Genomic DNA, 23,120 nt, shown 5'->3' on the forward strand with positions numbered 1-23,120 from the left:
GTTGATGCTTGATATAGGTCCCGTTTCTCTATCTCGTGGATACAGGAAACACGGAGAACGTGGACACCACCGTAGCCGTCGCGTTATCTATTCTGGCTGTCGCGTAATGAAACCGAGGAAGTGTAGGCTTACTCTTATCTCTCGAATTTTGCGTGTAACCGCGACACGCCTCGCCTCGAGACAATATAAACAGAAAAGAAAGAGAAAAGTGTGTTTGTCTTATTTTATTCTTCGATAGTGGTTTTTGATTTCTTGGAGAGCCGCGATCGTGTTTGCCGTATCATTTTGCGGTCATGTATAATCAGGGTGTATACTCCCGGGAAAACTCCTTGGAAAACCTGGTATTCTCAAGGAATTTTATTATACCTTGAAAAGTCATGGAATTCTCATATGGAATTTCGATAGGATTCAGGGAATTTAAAAAAAATGTCAAAGAAGTACTTATTTTAAAAATTTAAAATATTTTAAGTTTAAAATCTGCTTAAAATATATATTTTTTTCTTTACGTCTATATAAAATTCTTTAAAATATGTTTTTTGTTTACGTCAAAAAATGATACGCTAAAATAAATAAGCTTATTTTAAAATTGCATCTAAAAATATTTTAATTTTACCTGGAATTTTGAATAAAAATACCTGGAAGATCCTGGAATTCTCAGGGATTTTTTTTACTCAGAATTTGAGTATACACTCTGATAATATTTGTTCTCTCTATTGTGCAAATTGTTTGAATAATAACAAATAATATCTTATGAATCGCATAACGAGGCATAATAATGATCTCTTATTTCTATAAAATAATTTAATCGAAAGCTTATCGATATTAGAGTAATATAATAGAAAGAAATTTTAATTACTTTTCATGTGATCAATTTTAGAAAACTTAAATGAAATTCTCGATGAAGAATTGTTGAATTATTCATTTTTGCTATTACAAAGTATCTATCTTGCACTTTAGCATGTGATAAAATATCTACTTTTTTATTTCTGGAAACAAATATCTACAGTTTTATACTTTGTAACTTACATTGGCCTTCAGGTGTATTTGTCAGTCGTAAACACGACCGGAAGCTGTTTCGCTTTAGTGTACGTTTTATCTCATTCTGGTTTGCTTTATTTTTATGTCGGCCAGCGCAATGATCTGAAATCTGTCTCGTTTTTGATCGATTCGCGTATCGCTCGTTATTGTCAGACTGCGCGTACCAATACATTCGCAATTTTTGACACGGATAACAAAAGTTACAAGAGAGATTTCGTATCTTTCTTGTCGTAAATTCTTTCATAGCGTAACTTCGCGCAGGAGAAAAAGCTTAAAAAACCATAAGCTGAGCATTGAGTTAATTTTTTTCTTTGTTGTATACGTAAGTATTTGAAAAAAACGCATTTAATGTGAAAACATAATAAAAAATAATCGTATACTTTACTTTATGCAACGTCGAAGGCCCATCGAGGCGTGTGAATCGCGCGCTTTTTATTCGATCGGATTAGATAAAATGAAAAACCAAGCGTGACTACCGTTGATCGAATATTGTATAACATTCTGCGCGAATACTCGACTTTTACGTGAAATTATTCTCATATAGATTCCACAGCAATCGTAGCGTAATTCCCGTTACAGCAAAGTTTATCACGCAAAATCTATAGAAATGATAGAAATTTTGCGAAATGTTATATTTTAACGAAACGTCTCGGCAGTATCAATGACGTTCGAGAAATCGACGCAGTCAGACGCAACTAAAACAACGTTATAGTTGTAAATTACGCGATGCGGGCCGATATTACAGTAGCTGGTGTAACAGTGGCTAACGTGACTGTCGAATTATCGCTTGACTCGAAACCAACCGTGATGAAATAGTGACCCTTATGCAATATTTATCGTCCGAAGTACACCACTGACTCGTTTCGTAACCTTGAATTTCACTGATCAAAGGTAGCATCATCGACATCCAACACATCCGTGAATAAAATCGTCACGCTTTGATCGATTCTAAGAAATTCCGACGATATTCTATTCTCGATCGAATCACGACTGACTCACGCCATTGCTCGTCGTCCGCGAGGACAAGGCGCGTGTTAATGCATATCCCGCAAATTAGAGCTAATCACTGCTCGGCTTTCCGCGCAAATTAAATATTCCGGTCAGGAGCAAAGCGCACGGTGCTCTATTTCAGGCAAGGACTAACGCGCGCACCCGGAACTACTTCCTTTTCCTATCCCGATTCCCCTTTCCCGTCTCGCTCATTTCGCGGCCCGCGAAAGACATATCTACGAGGTCGTGATCTCACGCAATGATCTCGATCGTCGAGAGTCAAGTGCACCGCCCCTTCTCGACTGACCTCCGGTCGCTTGCTTGGTCGCCCCAAGGCGAAAAGTTACGTGACTTTTACGGCTTGATCTGCTGCAGATCGACATCACGGACGTCTCGCAGAATTTTCTATTTAAACAGACCGTAGCACATGCTCTTTCTCATATCGATATATCAGTGATTCATTGGAAATAAACTCCTTATATCGTCAATTAATTTTGGATTTTTTTTGCAATAAAGAGAAACGACGCTGCGGATATTCTCTCATTGTTGAGCAAGAACGGATGTTCAGCCGACTGGGATCACGAGATTAAAAGCGAATTTATCGATAAAATTAATTAAGTAAAATTTTCTTGAATCGGTTTATAAATATTTATAGATTGCAATCTTTTTTTTTTTTTAGATATTTCAAAGCATTTTCGCATAATTCTGACGAAAATTGAACGATTATTTAATATAACCGATAACTGTAAAACATTATTACATGAAAAGTTTATAATATCTCTATAATTGTTTATTAGAGAGAATTTAAAATCTATTAATGTCTCGAGCGAGTTTTATAATATATATATATATATATAATATATTTATATTTTATGTTATAAGAAAAAATTGACTCTAATTGTCCAAAACCTTCGCGCATGAAAAGAAATACAGCGAAACAGGGACATTCTATATATTTACAATTATGTTCGCTATATAATTAGTCAACTCTACAGTTGCCTGCTACTTATTTTCTTAAGTATATACTAGAGGACAAAGTATCGTACCGTCGTGTCAACGATAAAGATAAGGCTCGCGTACGACTCGATTAAAGTTATTAGCCGTTTTGCAAGCAGACATTAATCGTCGTCAGCGAATCATGAGATTGTCATTGGTGACTCGTCAGAAAAAAAAAAAAAAACGAGTACATCCTTACGTGCAATTTGTACGGTTTCCATTAACGACGATTGTGTGTTTCGATTGAAATCTAAATGTGACTGCCAGTTAGCACGTGTGCAACGTGCACATCTATACTCGTCGCATGATTTAACTCGTATCAATCACGATTGATTGCGCGCTGAACAATTCTTCTTAACCCTCTATCGTATAATTTTTCCTCGGTTATTTTACAAGCTGGAACTAATGAAATTCGCTCCAATCAAGCTCTTCGATATTTTATTATCCATAAGCAATGTCGCTATATTTCTCAATTATACATTAGCATAATTATAGCTTTAGTTGAAAAAAACGTTGATTATCATTAATATGGATGTAATAAAATTTTTTTTATAAAAATAAGGAGGCCCCTCATTTTATACGTAGCCCACTTTACACGACACGACGTTTGTACGCGGAAAGGTTAAAATTCGATTTTTTGAGGGAAGTAGATGTATTATTGCACGCGCCTTCGGAATTTTTTCTACTTCGAGCTCGACTTTGTCTCGCGAATCTATCCTGGTTTCGGCGATGCAAGGTCAGCGCTTTCGACAACTTCCTGATCCATGTAACACATCGCCGCCGGGAGGAATGCGCGCACGATTCTGCGATAAAAACATGTACGTTCAATGATATGTCGATCTTTTTCGATTGCGAGCAAGGTCAAAAGGGATTGGCTACCTTGCTCTTCCTCCCCACGTCGCGCTACCCGTACGCCGTTTTCGTTCTATCTCGCTCCATACTTCTTGTAGCGTATTTCGTCGACCGCCCACTCCACATCGTTGCGAACCTTCGAGAAATTAATTGCACGTCCCTCTCTCCGCTGCGTACGTTACCTCTCCCTACTGCTGCGTACATTATTTCTCTTCCTGACTTGCCCAAGAGTCTATGCAGGTCGATTGTTGGCTGCTACGATGCTTGAAGCACGTACGCGTGTCTTTCACGATGTCACGATGGATGAGTCTGCGCCACTCGCAAGATACGTCTTTCTCGAGATGGCAGCTCGCGGCAAAGGTTCTCGAGAGTGAATGCTAAGTCAGCGCGAGAAAACTTCATATTTTTTATTAAGTATCTTTTACAATTTTTTTATTTCTTTTTATTCGTAACTAATAAACTTGCTACATCTGCTCTACCCTATACACTGGCATTTATTCATGTCTATTTACTTGATTCTCCGATAAATTTTTACCGCTCGTGTAGATTCTATTTGATCGTCCGATGTTGCGCACGTTACAAAGTTCGCGTGATAACGTATACATTATACGTGAATATTTAACCATCAATGATGGTCAAATATTTGTTCGCACCATCGATTGTATATACAGATACACATTGTTTTCGTAAGTGAAAAATATCGTATTGGTAGTAATTGCGCGATTACGACAGTATACGCGATTACGTGTACGAGTAAACAGCTTCATAAGCACTGTCAGTGGTTATAAAACGTTCTACTAATACGAAGTCGACGCAGTGTGTAACGACTCGAAGAAACGCGATTGCAGTTTCGTTAATGTTGCTGTAGATCGTAATCATGCGTCTACACATATTTTTAACTTGTCTACTAACAATTGTTAAACTACCGTAACCGGACGGCTAATTGCCGTCCCTAATTATATTTTTACCAACGGACTAGACAACCTATATACATCGCACGTACGTTGTACGCTGCGCAAGAATTCACGCTAGCCTTACGCGCGATGACGAACTTTCCCCATGCTATCGCGTCGAAGACAGTAGATGACGAAATGATCATGGGCGGGTTCAAGCTTGAATCGTTCATAAAGTGTGAAATATCCGCGACATTTAAGCGGTACCTTTGGTTATCTAGCGCGAATCACCATAGAGAAACAAAGGAAAGAATCATAGTGACCTTTAATCTCAAAGAGAAATAAATTGCGGATTAAATCGTAAAGGATTAAAAGAGCTTGAATAATTATAATATAAATCTTACAATATTAATCTGTTGCATTTGAAATGATTATAACGATAGAAAGAAAATAATGCTATAAATATAGTAATGTAATAATCTTATGAACGCGTAATATTGTACGCAAGACTTTCTCATACACTGTCGTTGAAATCCTATTATTCGATTTATTATATTATTCCATTTAAACAAGTTTTAATATTACATTACGTGTCGTACATAGATTATTCTTATGTTATATATCGTATCCGACTCGATTTCTTGATTAGCATGGCGCCACGATGGTGCCAGCACGAAGACTGGATCTTACAGTAATCCCCATAAAAATTAAGACCCATCTTGAAATCTGAATACCGTAAGGTGATTAATTTCGAAATATATTTGTGTCCGCTTATTTGAATTACGTGAAGGTCGTTAGGAACGTGTTAGATCCGCGTGTTTACGATTAGAAATTAAAATTACTTTGAACGGAATTCACGACGGTCTTCGATTAACGAGTTGAAGTGAACGTGGAATACGTTCTTACAGACAGGACAATGTAGAACCCTTCATCAACCACACGGAGGTTCGTGAATGGTTCCGTGTGAAAGAAGCGGGATCCTCTACGAACCCGGACACACGGGTTCCTTCGCTCTCGCCAGCGTTACGTTATTGCTCTCGATTCGTTTATCTCATCGGCCCAGAATCGTATATCCGTGCCCGTGAACTCGAGATGTGCCGTACGATATTTGCTATTCATTCTTTATTGAAATATATTACGACTATTCCCGCTGTCAATATATATTCTCAAAGATTTATTTTAATATTATTTTTAATTTGTTTCTAAGAACATACACATGAGAATGATTGTAATTAAACAAAAATATTATACATCACGTTTTCGAGCAATCTTAGTTAGTTCAACTATGATTTTAAAAAGCAATAAACAAAAAGTGTTGCGAAAGTTACTGTAGAAAAGATTTTACTATCTAGAGAGAAGAGACTTTCCCCCGTAAGTAAACACACGTAACATTCAATTAACAGAGCACGATGATAATTAGTATCCGCGTATGCAAATATTCTTACTGTACTTGCGGAATTGAAATTCTACTGTCGAAATGTGCATTTTATTTTACTATATTATATGTGATATACGAGGCACTTTAGATGCGAGAAGATATTTTAAAACACATAAAGAATATTACGAATACAGCGTTGAGAAATTAGAGACATTAGCGAAAAGAAAAAGAAATGTAGTATAATTTAATTAAACTGTAAAGGCGTTTTTTTATTAAAGTCTTGTACTATCATAATTATACTACAACATAGCGAATACTTTTGATTGATATTACGTTGGATTAATTGATGTAACTCCGATAAGGAGAAATATACGAGCCATGTGGCTGATTGATGTCATACGTATAACATAGGAAGAAGCAGGAAACGTTCGCGATTATTTATGTGCAATAGAGAAAAGTATGGCGGTTTCGCACTCGCAATAATACTTGATAATGATTTACCATAGACAATTTATAGTCTCCACTCTCCGATCACCATATTTTATTCTATAGTGTATCTCGGCTAAATATTCCATATCGATATATTTTGTTTTTTATAATAGCATGTATACATCATAATACAACCGACAATCATTTGCGATAGATAATTTTTGAACTTTTACGAGTATTCGCGAGTTTATATTGAATTCATATTGCCGTAATTTGTTCCGATATGCAAAATCTTTATGCTTATTCTTAAATACGTCATATAACTCGTAACAACTCATATCTGAACTCTAAATCAAGATTTGCTTAATGATAACAAAATTTTTTTTTTTTATACACCTTTGACGATGTTTCTTAATTTAATAGTTTCAAAATTATTCGATCGATATCGCGTTCAAATTTATGAATATCTCACATCGCAAAGTATTTTTACACACACTTGTACGTGATTAAAAATACATAAATGTCTCCGTTGTACGCACAAATATTTGCCATTGTCGTCATTCACTCTGAAAATATCACTGGAAAATTATGTTTTAAATATCATGCGCGACATCCTCGAACTCATTTGCGAGTCTAATGCTAAGTTCCGACATTGTTCGAGCGTTCATGCTCGTTACGTCATTTGTAAGTAAAATTCTACATAAAGTATGTCGCAGCATCTCTCGCGTTATATAATTTACATACTATGTTATACTATATTGCATAATACTTTCTTTTTTACTACGATTTCACACAATTAGTCTTGCTTGTATCTCATTTACATTCCGCGCATCTTTTTGCGCATTTAATCGGCCCCTCGTGAGCGTGCATATCTTGCCGCTTGTCAATCGTTAAATCGGAAAGGAAGGACGTAGAATTATGCAAGTTACAGCGAGGAAATCTTTGCTATCTCCGACGTGTCGCAAAGCGATAGATGATTTGTATGGCTTAGGTAAGTCAAAAAGAAAGTGACCATCGGAAGAAGGCACGCCTTCGTAACGCGCGCGTCTATATGCGTGCACGTGACTCAACGTTAATTCTTCACGTGCTTCCGAGGAAGTCATTGTGCAATATCTCGCACACTAGTAGTTTTAGTGATCGCCGATATGGACGTTCATTATTCGAGAAGGAAGATGTGAGATTCGCTTAAGAAAAAAGAATCGAAAGCAAACGAAAGCGATCAGTAGTGATCAATGAATAATGAAATTACAGGGCGTAAAATAATGAGTGAAAACTGACAATATGCATGTTATAAAATTGTGATATGTCTTGTAGGAATATCACACTATGTATAAAATATTCAAGATGCGAAATATTATTTTCCATAACCATTAAAGCCTCATCGTGTTGATATAAAAACTATTTTAAAGCTCGTTTGATATAATATATGCAAACACGTTATTAAACATAATTGTTTTTAAAGTGTCATTAAACATGATTTTTCAATTACAAATGACATTTGTAATAATACTGTCGTAAGTGTATGTTTCAAAGAAATGATAGAAGTAGCGATCACAATAAACAATTATATTTAATAACGTGTAAGATTCGCTTAAGAAAAAAAAAGAAAAAAAGAAAAAAAAATTGAAAGCGAACGAAAGCGATAAGCGAAAAATATAAGAATGCTTCAATCGTATACGATATTCGTGTTGATAAGAAATAATGAAATAGCTGGCAGGCAAACCTTTCGAGATACGTTTCTCGACTTTAATTACTTGAATATATCATTGAATAAATCAATAGAAGATATTAGATATATCTTTTAATAACTTTTAATTTGAGATTAAAGGTTTCTATATTTTTTAAAATATGCAATTACATATATATATATAAATATATTTGATCTTGCTTGTACGGTACGGTTGTTCTCTGCCGTTTTATTTTCAAACTATTTGTATCGAAACATAATTCGTCATAGTTGCGAAGCCGGTTTTTAAAAGTCGCTTACGATAAATATATAAACGTATGATTAAAAGCACGGAACATCGCACGTCGCGGTAAGTAACGCCCAAGTTACGACCTATATTCTATATCTCACAAGTTCGACAGTACTGTCTTTATAAATTACGATTGCCCCGACAGTAACTCAGCGCGTGACCTTCGGTAGCAAATTATAATTATGCCGGGCGTAACGATTCGTAAGTAACGACCGCCGTCAAAACACGATGCAATTAATATTTTGCAGGGCGTATTTGCTCGATGCGCCGCGTCGTCCCGCGGATGACTATACTAGACGTGAACGCAACTTTTCAAGTTTCCTTGAACCTTCGCGAGCCAATGATTAACGAGTTTGTTCGGACGTGTCCCCCAGTAGGTGATAATGTCGTTGGAGAAAGCGCGTTTCGATCTCAAAAAACGACCACTCGTAAGTCTCCTTAGCCGTTTGCGGCGATTGTACTTGCAATATTGCAGCTGATCCACAATGACTGGCATCATTTCTGTAAAGAAAGCTGCGTGCATATATCGGCGAACCAACGAATCTCGCCGTAGATCCGTCGTCCACGGACGAATCAACGCTAAGGATAATCGGCTGGACCTTGAAGTGTTGACGTGATAGCTGCCCTGTAAAACATGCAGGTGCGAGGACTGCGCCGACTAAAAGATCGCGGGAGATAATTGGGGGATTCCATTTTTTATAGCAAGTCTTTTTATACGTCAGGTAGAACATTGAGATCCATGGGAAGCAACGTTCTTAATCGATGTACTGTTATTCTAAAGGTTGTATCAATCCCTAATAAGCCATATGTCATTAAAGAATTCCATAAGCATACCTCTATTATAACAGGTACTGTTTTGCGCACGTTTTAGATGAAATTCTCTCTGGATTATAGATATGATTAATTTTCCAAGTATTTGACATTGCTATCAAGTCAACGATCTGTGATCAAGGTTAATGGTAACAAAAGTAAATTTATTCTAGCCAAGCGAATTTATACTCGTGATAGTTATTTTATTTATGGGATACATTTAATACCATTAACGTCAGATCCAGCTAGCAACGAACGAAACACAGATTGTTTCATCCACGGGAATTTTGGGGATTTCCAATGGCCACTAGGTATGCAGGAATGTCCGCGTCGAAAGATAGCTATTTTCAAGTTCACGGTTGTGCAGTGAGTAATCAAAATATAATACGTATATATTTTATCGGAGTTTAAAATCCTGTTTTAAAGTTAACAAAGGCAAATATTGTGACTTTAAAATATAATTCTACACGTACGAGAAAAGGTATGCGGAAAATCAAATTTCGGCATAAATAAATCTCGTGTATTCTTTCAACAAATATTCAGTAAATTTAGAAATTTTATTAATCGCCAAGATTTTATTTGAACATTTTATAGCACGAAAATTACTACATTAATATTTTAAAACAAAAACGGTTATTTAATAACAATTATTTAATAAAACAGTACTCATACCTATCTAATGTATTTATACATAATTAAATATATTTGTATACCTTTACATTATATAATTGTAGATTGTATAATATATTTGGTTCTATTATATATTTTAAATCGTTTGATGAGTATATATGAGTAAATATATTTGTATACTTTAGATTATGTAATTGTAGATTGTATAATATATTTGGTTTTATTATATATTTTAAATCGTGTGATGAGTATAATATGTTGGAAGCTATCTATTTGATAACGCATAACTTATCCGAGGCATTATGTCAGCTTGTATGATTATAGTATTCATGGAAAAATGGCAAATTGCAATCTATGCATAAACGCGCAGTCAAATACTGGCTTTTCTTCCGTATATGATCACAGGGGAATTTGCGTTTGCATTGACTTCGTTCACACGACCTACTGCCAAGTACTCACGCGATCTTGTGGTTGTCATTTTCACTCTTCATTGATCGCTACTTCTATCATTTCTTTCAAACATACAGTTATGACAGTATTATTACAAATGTCATTTGTAATTGAAAAATTATGTTTAATGACACTTTAAGAACAATTATGTTTAATAACGTGTTTAACATACCTATATATCTTTCATTTTAATTTCTTTATATTCTTATAAGTATTAATATATTATATCAAACGAGCTTTAAAATAGATTTTATTTCAACATGAGACTTTAATGGTTATGGGAAATAATATTTCACATCTTGAATATTTTATACATAGTGTGATATTTCTACAAGATGTATCATATTGGTATAACATGCATATTGTCAGTTTTTACTCATTATTTTACGCCCTGTAATTTCATTGATCGCTACTTCTATCATTTCTTTGAAACATACAGTTATGACAGTATTATTACGAATGTCATTTGTAATTGAAAAATTATGTTTAATGACACTTTAAGAACAATTATGTTTAATAACGTGTTTAACATATATATCTTTCATTTTAATTTCTTTATATTCTTATAAGTATTAATATATTATATTAAACGAGCTTAAAAAAAATAAATTTTATTTCAACATGAGACTTTAATGGTTATGGGAAATAATATTTCGCATCTTGAATATTTTATATATAGTGTGATATCTCTACAAGATATATCACATTTGTATAACATGCATATTGTTAGTTTTTACTCATTATTTTACGCCCTGTAATTTCATTGATCGCTACTTCTATCATTTCTTTCAAACATACAGTTATGACAGTATTATTACGAATGTCATTTGTAATTGAAAAATTATGTTTAATGACACTTTAAGAACAATTATGTTTAATAACGTGTTTAACATATATATCTTTCATTTTAATTTCTTTATATTCTTATAAGTATTAATATATTATATTAAACGAGCTTAAAAAAAATAAATTTTATTTCAACATGAGACTTTAATGGTTATGGGAAATAATATTTCGCATCTTGAATATTTTATATATAGTGTGATATCTCTACAAGATATATCACATTTGTATAACATGCATATTGTCAGTTTTCACTCATTATTTTACGCCCTGTAATTTTGCGGCTGTCACATCGAAAATTAAGAAACCGTATCGTACCGATGCACGTAAATCACTTTGACACTCCGTAACATTGTCCCACCTGTTGGATTCCTCGCATAACACGACTCGTTTCATAAAAACGTTTCATAAAATTAGTGAGTAATCGCAGTTTTTACAACATACACATAAGTATATAAGCGTCGCTATTCCATGTATGTACTTCGAAAAAGAGAGAGAGAGAGAGAGAGAGAGAGAGAGAGAGAGAGAGAGAGAGAGAGAGAGAGAGAGAGAGAGAGAGAGAGAGAGAGAGAGAGAGAGAGAGAGAGAGAGACGTATTTATTATACTTCGCCAATTGATTACTCCGCGATTTTTTTTATCGCGACACCTTTTAACGCGAAAAATAAATAAAGAAAAAAATTTGCCGGCATTTATAAACGCGCGGCACACAATTCTCGTAAAGTAATACTAGTAGCAAGACAGGACGAGGCGGGCGATCGGTTACACGGCCAATCTCTAATTGGTCGCTCGTTCGCGATTTCACAATTTGTTTGCAACTCGTCTCGACCTTCTGTGCTCCGCGCAACATTTTCCAGCCACGAAATTCGATCTTCCAAAACTTGGACGCGAGATCGTAAAAGTGACCTGTTCGAAATGTAAGCTGGTGGCCGGCGTCGGAACGACTTTGAAACGGAGACGAGCCGACATGCGAAATATTCGCGTAGGCGATTACGTCTTACAGTAACATTGTGCCAAAGATCGAGAGAAAGGAAGCCCAGCGATGCAATTGATCCTCCTCCGTGTCTCGATGTTGTCTCGTTCCTTCGATGCGAATTCAACGTGCAACGAATTCCGCGCACGTCATACCAATGTTGGGTCGCCGCGAAATATCGTCACAAGCGACGCCTACGTTTGCGGTATCCTGTTGGTTTCTCGTGATTGTTTTGTGAAGTAAAACGTGAATTGATCGAATAACGGTATTCGTATATATGCGAGATTTTAGCTGACCGAATGTCTCCTGAATTCGTAAAACGAATTAGCCCTCCGAATCTTCTGACTCACTTGTCATGGTATTTTCGCGAAATGTCTTTAATAATAATGAGCGTTGCAAAATTTTGTTATGAAACTTGGTGAAACAATATTATAAATGAACTGGCTGAAAACGCTTGTGGATTAAAAGGTGTCTCACGAATTTTGTAACATGTGTAGGAAGTATTATTGCCTCATTTTTGCTACATGGTTTCACTCATATCAATTAAAATTAATAATTTTTTATTTATTTTATTTATTTATTTTATATCGTAAGTATTCCTGTCTGATCATATTTCAAATTTATGTTAAATATGAATTACATATATCCCCATTATCCCTATCATCTAGACAGATTTATTATTGGCTTCTGGTTTTCATGATTATACATGTATACGTGACGCATATCGCGCATAAATTTCTACAGCATTTTGATAGCATTCTGATGTTATCTTTTGTGATATTAAAGATTATTCTTGGCGCCAGCAAAATTGTAAGAAATTTATCTTCGAAATTCCACGTCGCGCAGAACAGTCTGCATGCATTTGAATAAAAATTTAACCGTTCGTAGCTTGATATTAAATATTCATCAAAGTTGACGTTATGCGAATCGCAGTACACATCCGAATTTAATTTTTTATACTATCAATCGCTTATTCTTTCTTTGACAGTCACGAAGTAAATTCTTATTTAGAATTTGCCGCATCATCGAGAGATTGTTATGTGCTTTATAAAGATCAATCAAGATTTCTGTACTACAATTATTATTAAAAAAAAAAAAAAAAGAACTTTAGGCGTGTCAGTCGAGTTAGAAAACATTCGTCACAAAAGCAAAGTCAACACAAAAATTCAATTATGTGAAAAAGATAAGATAAACTCTAAAGAGCATTGCCCTCAAAGTATACCACAGGGAACATTCCTTTAATATCCGTTCTGTAGGTTCTTTGACCTGCGCAGACTGAGAAAAGAAACTTCACGTAGCCGGCAGTCAAGAGAGGATTGGTGTATGAAATTCGCGGTGTGTTCACCATTCTTCGTTCAGATTGCCCCCTTAAAACGCGAGTCACCGCATATCAAGAGACAATCATCATTTATTGTCGCAAGGTGAACGAACGCATCAAATGTTTTATCACCATACATAAATATCTTTTTTTTTTTTTCTTTTTTTCTTCATATTTTTGACTGCCGCGACTATGGCGTCTTCTCTCTTTCTCTCTAAAATGCAACAGCGGTGGCTATTTTAATCCTCCGTTAGACGCAAAGTTTCATAGGTATTATTTTTAAGTTACTAACACATCGATTTCTTTATCCATTGTAATATTAATCAATTTGTTCTTTACATATTTAATGTCTGGTTTGTTGTAACCAAGTGCTAAAGAAATTGTTTTAAAAGCAGAAAAAAATAATGGGAAAATATTGCGCCTAACGAAAGGTTAAATTCCATCTTACTGGTATAAAGAATAGATGACGAAACGAGACATACTAATTATCAAGTTTTATTGCATTCTTTGCAAAATGTAAAAAGTCTTGATACATTATGATATACAAATTTTACGATATTTTAATATATTATCTACTTTTTATATATTGTATTTTTATATATTATATATTGTAAAATTCTTTCTGTTAGAAAATCTTTTTATTTCAGTCACATTTAAATTGTTAAATGACTGGATTGATGTGCTTGATTGATATTATTAAATCACTATACTTGTACGTTTTCTTATATCCATATATTGCCGGATACATCCGGGACAGTGAACATAACTTTGAAACAATTCACGATAAGAACATGAGATTCGGGGGGAAATTACATACTCGTCCATATCCATTCGTGTAGCCCTGAACCCTATTCACGGATCTCGGAACTGTGGCTTCTCGATTCTTCTGCTTCTTCGTTCCTCATCCTTTCTTCCTCTCTATCTCACTTGCTTCATCTTCTGCTGTCTACCACAAAAATGTCTAATTGCGACGCGGATGTGTGCGACTGTCTGCGGTCCCTCCGGCATGCGATGGAATCGTATCTTTTTTTTTTTTCTCCTTTCTGTATAGTTTCTTTCTTCTTTGTTTCACCCAAGTTTCCTTTCCTTTCCTTCTCGAGAAAGAGAAGGAGATAGCTATAAGAATTTATATGCGTGGCGCGTTTATATACGCGGTACAAACCTGTCCGCTTAACGATAAACCGCATGCGTGTACGTGCGTTTTTTCCTTCTACCGCGCGCACACCATCCCCCTTAAGATTCTTTTTATCCCCGGTGGGATATTCAGTAATGATTCGCCATATGAAAGGTCGCGCGCGAACAGGTTCTTCATGCTTCCTGCGTGTCTGCGAGCTTGAAGGGTAAAATATTGCCAAGGGGATGTGCGCTTACACATTCACAGGGCACATTACAGTCACACGCCGCAAATGGCAGACAAAAGAATTCTGTCTCGAAACGTTTATTCAACACAAGTCCAATTACGCCCGAAATACCGCGATACAAGATAAAGTAAATAAACGACGAGATCAACAGTGTCACCGCGAGATGGTTAGCGTGATTCATCACGTGCACTTTACAGCGGAGATCCGTTAAACTGATCGGAAAAACATGGAGGTTTAATAGATTATGGATTACGGATGAGCCGGTACACGTAACAGATAATCACAGCGAGTAACCAATTAATCTTGCATGCAACGCCTTCCCGCGAGGAAGTTTAAGGTTTTGTCCGGTGGAATTCCCAGTTGCATATCCATTAATTACACGTCGACTGGTTACAGCACTCAGCTGCTACTTTCATGGTACTTGCTTTGTCTCTGGGCGGAAGTGCTTTATCGTCACGATACACATACATTATGTGATTAGTCACCGACTGTGTCCCCCGAACCCGGAACTTACTCTTATAATTATGCATCACTTTATTATCCAGTGAAGGCGGATGCGAATCTTTCGCGCGTGATCTTGTTACCGATAATATCAACCTGAAATGATTATAAGTTGAACAGTGACCCTACACAGGTCACCTTTTGTATCTTTTTATTATCGTGAAAAAGAGTCGGTGACAGAAACTGTTACCTCGCTGTATTAAAAGCACTTGTATACAATTTGTGAAAGAAAATTTTGTTCTTTTTTTCCCTTCTTTCTTTCTTTCTTCCTTCTGTACTTTATTTTAAAGGTCATGCCTTATCTATATACGCATTTAATCCGCATCAATTTATCAAATAATACTGTCATACCATTAAGGTACATATTGTAAGTTCAAGATCGCGACTTGACTGACTAATGCTCATATTATTTTATATTCTTATCGTTGAACGATATCTATATTTGATATATGTATAATCATTATATAATATTAGAGTAAAATATTATTTTATAATATACTACTTCTCCCTATTTGTAGCAATTAGTACTATGAATATAAATATATTACGATAAAAAATATTATTAATACTTACAAGATATAATATACCAAAGGTACAAGAGTTTTATGTACTCAGGAAGTACATTCATGAAATATAAATTCGTAGAACGACGTATAAACATACAAGATTTTATTACGAGAAAAAGTTACTGTATAGGCCTGGCTAGTAACATATCATATAAGGAAGTAAAATAAGCAGCAAGGTTGCGGTATATTTCTCTTTTTAAAGCTAAAGCATTAAGTAACTAATTGGCAAGAAAAAATTTTATTACAATGTACAAAAATGGAAGGAACAAAAGTGTTAAATGTTTGATGTGAGATAGTCTTTAATTTAAATCTAAAAAGTACCGCTGTTCTTCAACCTCTTTAATGTATGCCGATTGTGATCTGCAGATTTATTTGAAGATTTATTTGAAGTGGAGTGAAGACATTTGCATATTGAAACGCTTGTGAAATCACTATCACACGTTGTATGAAATGATATAAAATTATAGGTCTTTCTATGTGATTTATTACGTTTTTCTCATGTAACAAACTATTATAGGATAATTTTCCAACGGTATTTAGCTTGACGCAATAGGAAGACATGCTTGTCGTTCTTTAGCATAATTGCTGCCTAATATATATATTTTAGAGGAAAGTTTATAACTTAAAAAATTATTAATTAATGAAAAGATAAATGAAAGTTATATATACGTATCTTGGTGAACGATACCAACTGTCACTATGAATCTTTGTAAATGGATATGATCTGAATCCGAAAATTATCATTCCTTATCATTTCCGAGATATTTCGATGAAATTATTTGTTGCTGTTTCTCGATCAATGCACCCTGACTTCCATATGCAGTACAGATATTTTTTTATCTCTTTAGTATGAATATAATATCGAATTCGTAATACTCTCTTTCACGTCTTTTCTGACCGTGAAAGCACCCACGTAATACATGGACACGTAATAAAAGAGCAAACAAGTAAAAATGCATCGTCTGTTATATGTGATTTTTTATTTATTTCTTCTCTTTTCGTTATTTTTAAATAAACTTAATTTCTTTGATTTTTAATAAATTTAATAATTTAATTTATATAATTGCACGAAAAAATAATTTCATATTTTTATTATTTTTGTGACTTGACATTGTTATGTACATATACACACACACACACATTTATTTGAACAAATATCGTCTACTTTCTCCAAAAGCAATTTTCTTTCTCTTCTTATTGCGAATTTATTGTTTGCTAATATTGTAACTTCCGGCACGTGATTTCATTCATGGACAGAATAATATTTACATAATGTCGTCTCATTGCGGTCTTCGTAATAATTCGTGTGTAAAAAGGGCTTGATAACGGTTTGCTTATGTAAACTGTGCATCGGTTTATTAGCTCGTTACGTGGCACAAACATTTCTTGCATTCGCGTCTAAGAATTGGTGAAAGCGGTGACCCACACAACACCTCGGTTTTCGTCATCACGTACTCCTCTCGTGCTATTCATATTCTGTCCGTTTTATGCGCGTCTGTACTTTCGGAATGCACCGCCGCGCCGGATTTTAATGCAGAACCGCGCGCGACGCTACATCATCCGCGTGTGACGAAGGCTAAACGTGATCATACGCATATACGCACAAAGCCGCGACGGGATGATGTGCGCGTGATGCTGAGTATCATTTTGCTCATATCGCTTTCTCGCGAATCCGCCTTTGCTCACACCACGCCATAGGAGGATCCTTCAAGGGCACGAGGCAGCAGGCACGCGAACATTAAGATCAACGGACATTGCACCTTACCGCCCATACATACTACACCTGAAGCGAAGATTAAATCAAATGCTTGTAAAAAAAAAAAAAATATGACAAAATCTGCTGCCCGAACAGCTTTTTTTATTGTGATTTTTATTTAGCTCTCTGAGATAGAACAAAACTGAGAGAATTTAATTTTTATTTACAGAAAATTAAACTGATGATTTTGTAGATTAATTAAGTCAACCTCGATACTATTTTCACCCGCAATTGTGACAATGTGATGACATTACAGAAAATAAAATTATTTCTCGGAGGACAAACGGTTGTAGTTTGACATTTCGCGTTTATCACACAAGTAGATTTTCAGGAAGCGAATTTAAAACTTATTATATTAACTACATGGATTTTATATTAATTATGCAACTATATATTCTATATTAATTGCTTTAATAGCACTTCCGCATTTCTGATATATACAAATCTCAGTATATAATTTTCATTAGCATTTTAATAACATCCAGATGAGAGTTTTTACGTGGACAATCGTCAACCAAGCATTGCGCAACCGCGCTTTCTAATTGTGACTTACAATAAACGATCAGGATTTAATTTTACGACTAATACAACGAGTGCACGATGAAAATACATACCAGCCATTTCTCTGAGGCACGCAATGACCTTTCGGCCGTGAATATTTCGTATTACTTTCACGGAAACCTAACGTGCAGAGTTATTGCCACCGCGTTTCACGTCATTGAAATCGCCACCGGTCTGGAAGGAGAAGGCGGTCCATGGCATTAGACAGCGACACGCACTGGCAAAATGTCGCGTGCACGGTTTGCGCGAACAAAAACGAGAGTCCAAGGTAGGCCTGCCCCTGGTTTAATTTCCGCACCATGGCGGCGCAATTTATTGGCACTCGCAAAAAAAAAAAAAAAAAAAAAAAAAAAAAAAATACACTAAAGGGACGTTATATCGCGTGTACATCGATTGGCCGGACGTACGCATGGACGTGGCATGACGTGATTAAGAGCAATGACGTATGACAATCGTTTTCTTTATCCGTGTACGTGCAATTATTTATGACTTAGCGAAATGTATCGATTGTTAGAATGCAATAATTGTCGTTCGACTCTAATTTTTTACTCGATGCGACAAAATTGTATTTATTTTGCTGAATCGAACAATTTTTATCATTGTATCATATTTCGAGATACGACATCGGCACATAACAATTAAACAATAAATAAATAATCAGATGCGTGTGAAATCCGTAGGTTTTTTTTTAGGTAGTTCCAATGCACAGTTTTTCTTTTTTTTTTTATTTATAATTCTTTATAAATAAAGAACGACGAGTCGTTTATCATCGATCGCACGACACGTTAACAACTCGTCTATCATTCCAAAATCTACCGGGTGGGAAAAAAGGAAATAGAAGAGAGAGTGAACGTAGTAAATCTGACTTAATTATATCAGGGTGGAGAAAAGGCGTCGCTAAACCCGAGAGATTTTAGATTATCCAATGCATACACACGTATGCATAAGCGCTGTACATATTGACGTAATACGAATTACGCTGAGAGCATAAGCAGCATGTGATAACATCTTAAATTGTACTCGCTTAAAAAAACAAGCATGCTTGTACTGTAGAAAAGTGTGAGAGAGCATTAACATCGGTTATATTTGTATCCTGGTCAAAAACTATTCCAGTCGTCTGGTGAGTAAAATGCTAAAAATAGATATATCCTGCTCCTGTTCCACGAATTTCGACCAGGATGAAGTCATTCTTTCTTGAGCACACATATATGTATATGTATACAAGAGATTATTATTTAAGAATTTATAATTTAATGCGTTATTTTTGGCTTATTTTAAAATAATTTGGCTTATTTGTTGTAAACACACTTTTAATCTGTCTTAATCGTTAAATTATGTATTTTTTATAGCAATTGGCGTGAATTTTAATGATGAGAAACAAGAGAGAGAGAGAAAGATAATAAAAGAGCCACCGCCGATACGCGCTACTTAATTTTTTTACGACATCGTGTGACCGGGGGATAAAAATACTGGAGTCGACGCGTTTCAGATGCTATCTCTCGCGCATTTTTCTTTCTCATTTTTGTTTCTTAAACCAATTATACGCTTTCTCGAGCCCGCTCGATCGCGAATGCCTATTGACAATCGAAGTAACGTGGTCAAATTGAATGCTGTCTCGTTTTATCGAGAACTGTCCGTTTTGCATACCGACGCTCGATATTCTTTACATTTTTCCTTCGTAAAAATACACCCTCGTAAAACAAACGATCATACGCGGGAGGGTAAGTACTCGAACGCGGTGATTGCAATCGGCTCGCGCGCTGGTTACATATATGTTGTATGCAAATCCGGTATTAAAACTGAGAAAGACGGGCGAGGCGCATATTATGAGCGGGCACGTTCTCGCGGATCGGACCAGTTGAAACGAGTTTGAGGCCGAAGGCGAACCGCTCGATCCACGAAAAGCACGATCCACGAACGAAAAGTGAAAGGGACGCAGGTGGGGAAAGTACATTCGGGGCAGCTCCCTATAAAAGCTTCCCGACCTAGCATAATCGATTATTAACAGCGCCGAATGCTATTATCTTTTGCTACACACGTCGCGCTGCTCGAGATAAATCTCCTGGGAATCCCCGAGAAGGATTCACGCGTCACAAAACTCTAAATCGAGAACAGTAGGATATCGCTCTCCCGATCGAGCACGGATGCACGAGCCTCCCAGACTGACCTTGAAGAACCGCAAGAATCGCAAGAATCGCGATCCCCCGTGGAATCAGCGGATCCGTTTCGTTCCGCTTTTCAGGAAGGAATGACCTTCATGCGCGCGGACAATTGCCTCCTGTGCTATTGTCTATTATTACCGGTCACGAATTTCTACGATGTTGCAACAAAAAGAACGATCCGCAACTCTGAAACATAATCTAGTTGACGGTTCCTTATGAAGGTCGTTAAATAATTTACACGAGGAAGCGGCGACCTTTACCGATAAATTCGAGCAATTGTGACCGAGACCTTGAAGCGCTAGGTCGAAGGATGTATCTAATTAATTTTAGACTTGAAAACTTTATTTTGAATTAACGATCACGTGAGTCATTATAATATAAATTTCACTGGAATTTTAATTAATCGACAATAGTGAAATATGATGAGCTTTAATATCCGAAGCGATCAAAAAAAGTACGCTCTCGTCTACATATTTTGAAATATACTGAAATTCTTTCGACTTTTGACAAATATCGTTTTTGATCAGAATATTTGTTAATCTCGCTAGAACTCGATTATTTTGTTCTCGCTTCGTTTGATTTCCTCTTTCAAGAATATGCAGTTCTATAAATCGAATGTGACGCTCGCATCACGAATGTATGTAATAGTATTATTAATTGCAAATGTGTGACGTGGACTTCGCCAATATCCGCCTTTACTGAGATTCGCGAATTCTTGTTTTTATATCCATACAAATGTTACAATACAATGTTGTTTACGAACATTTGCATACTCGCTCTTGAAATTCCTATCTGCCACGAGGGAGATCTACGTCATGTCATCGCTCTTCTTTGCCCGTAACCTCGCCAACGCTTACATCCGCATCGTGGCCAAATGATGCGGTTATTACACGGTTATGCTGTAATAAACTGCGAGTCGATGACCAAGAAAAAAATCCTCCCTAGGCACAGTAATGATTATCGTTTACAAGCGACGTTCTAACAACGTTCACTTGGCGATTTCGATGCTTAAAGATCACAGTGGTTGCGGTTAATCAAGGATTACTCGGAAGAAAGTTTTACGTCGAAACGCGCGATCGATTACTTTGGACATCTAATCGTTTCGAGTAAAGAGTGCATCCCGTACAATTTCGTAATTTAGATAAACGCTGGCGGAGATAATCTTACGCGTGAGAAATCTTTTGCGACCGCATTCGCCTAGATATCTTCGGGATCGTTAATAGCGAGACAAGACGCGATACAAAGATGCTTATAAAACATCATTTTTACGCCGCTTTAGGCGTGCGCGACATCATGAGTGAAGTCATTACGATGAAGACCTTGTATCTTCCACGCGATTCAAAATCATCAGCATACCTCGCTTTATTGCAGAATTGCGCCACACATACACAGTCTTTTCTCCCTCTTAGGTAGCGATGCGATTCTTACGCAAATAATGCCATAACTCCGGGATAAATACATGTCGGACTGCGACAGATGATGTCTCGCGCCAACATGTCGCGTTTCGCCTAACAAGCCAGGACAAGCTTTAACGGATCACCGTTTTCTCGGGTGAAACACGACGAGCCCGAGGATTTTCGTACTCTCGACGAGATCTGGCGCAATATTGTTTACTAATGTTGTGACCTTTCGCACACGCGTTCTCGTGACGTCGTGATTTTTCAACGGTGAAAATCTATTAGTCGCCGTAAATTACCTACCCGTCAGCATAATGCTTCGTAACAAAAACGATTTATTAATAAAACGCAATTGTACGTTCGCATTGTTACATGTATGGATTTTTCAATGATTCTTTCATCAATGCTTCGCACATGTCGATGAAACCTTGAAGACGGTATTTTTGTGAGACACCTAAACTTATGAAATAACGAGTCGTTCTTTTGATTGCGTTTCGCCAATTAAGGAATTGCATTACGTGTCATATATTTTACTAACATTGATAATACCAGTTACAAGAGAGTTAATTAGTTGAATTCGATGTACGTGCGACTGTTGGATCTCGACTCTTGTTTATTTCTTCGATACTTTCGTAATAATTGAGACTACGACATTTAAAGTAATTATTTAGATATTGGGGTTGAAGGTTTATTAAACATAATTGGTAAATAGCGATTGTTTCCTCGTTTATTCATGTTTTATCTTTTATGTTTCTTACATGATTATAAACGTGCTGAAATACTGGCAAAAGAGAAATCTACGAAGTTAGACGTGAATCAATTATTTTCTTAATCGTATGTCTTATAACACATTTTAATTATAATGTTTGATTAATGGATTGCTTACACAAATTACGATTCGTAAATCAATAAATTCGAATTACGTAATTAAATTTATGTCACAACATTTAAATTTTATGATCATTTACGTCAAAAATTGCTCATGTTTATATTGAAAAAATTAATTATAAATAGTTATGCTTTTTCTAAAATTGTACATTATTAACATAATACTTGACGAAATATTATAGAAAAAAAATCTGTAATCATTTTATTGGAAAATGAACGTTTTATCTCCAAAATAATTAATGAGTTTTCGAATAGAGAAAAAAAATAAGATTTTAATAATGAGAAGAGTTTGATCGATACAGATTATATTCTTATTTTAATAAGGTAACTTGTATGTAAATTATTTTTATGGAT

General features: G+C 35.7%; 1 protein-coding gene across 2 annotated transcripts in view; it reads left to right on the forward strand.

Annotated features, from left to right (window-relative positions):
- The window catches only part of Nudc (nuclear distribution C, dynein complex regulator), a 78,171-nt gene that overhangs the window by 19,063 nt on the left and 35,988 nt on the right, over positions 1 to 23,120 (forward strand). The window lies entirely within an intron of this gene.

Source organism: Anoplolepis gracilipes, chromosome 8 (assembly GCF_047496725.1).
Source record: "Anoplolepis gracilipes chromosome 8, ASM4749672v1, whole genome shotgun sequence".
NCBI classification, from domain to species: domain Eukaryota; kingdom Metazoa; phylum Arthropoda; class Insecta; order Hymenoptera; family Formicidae; genus Anoplolepis; species Anoplolepis gracilipes.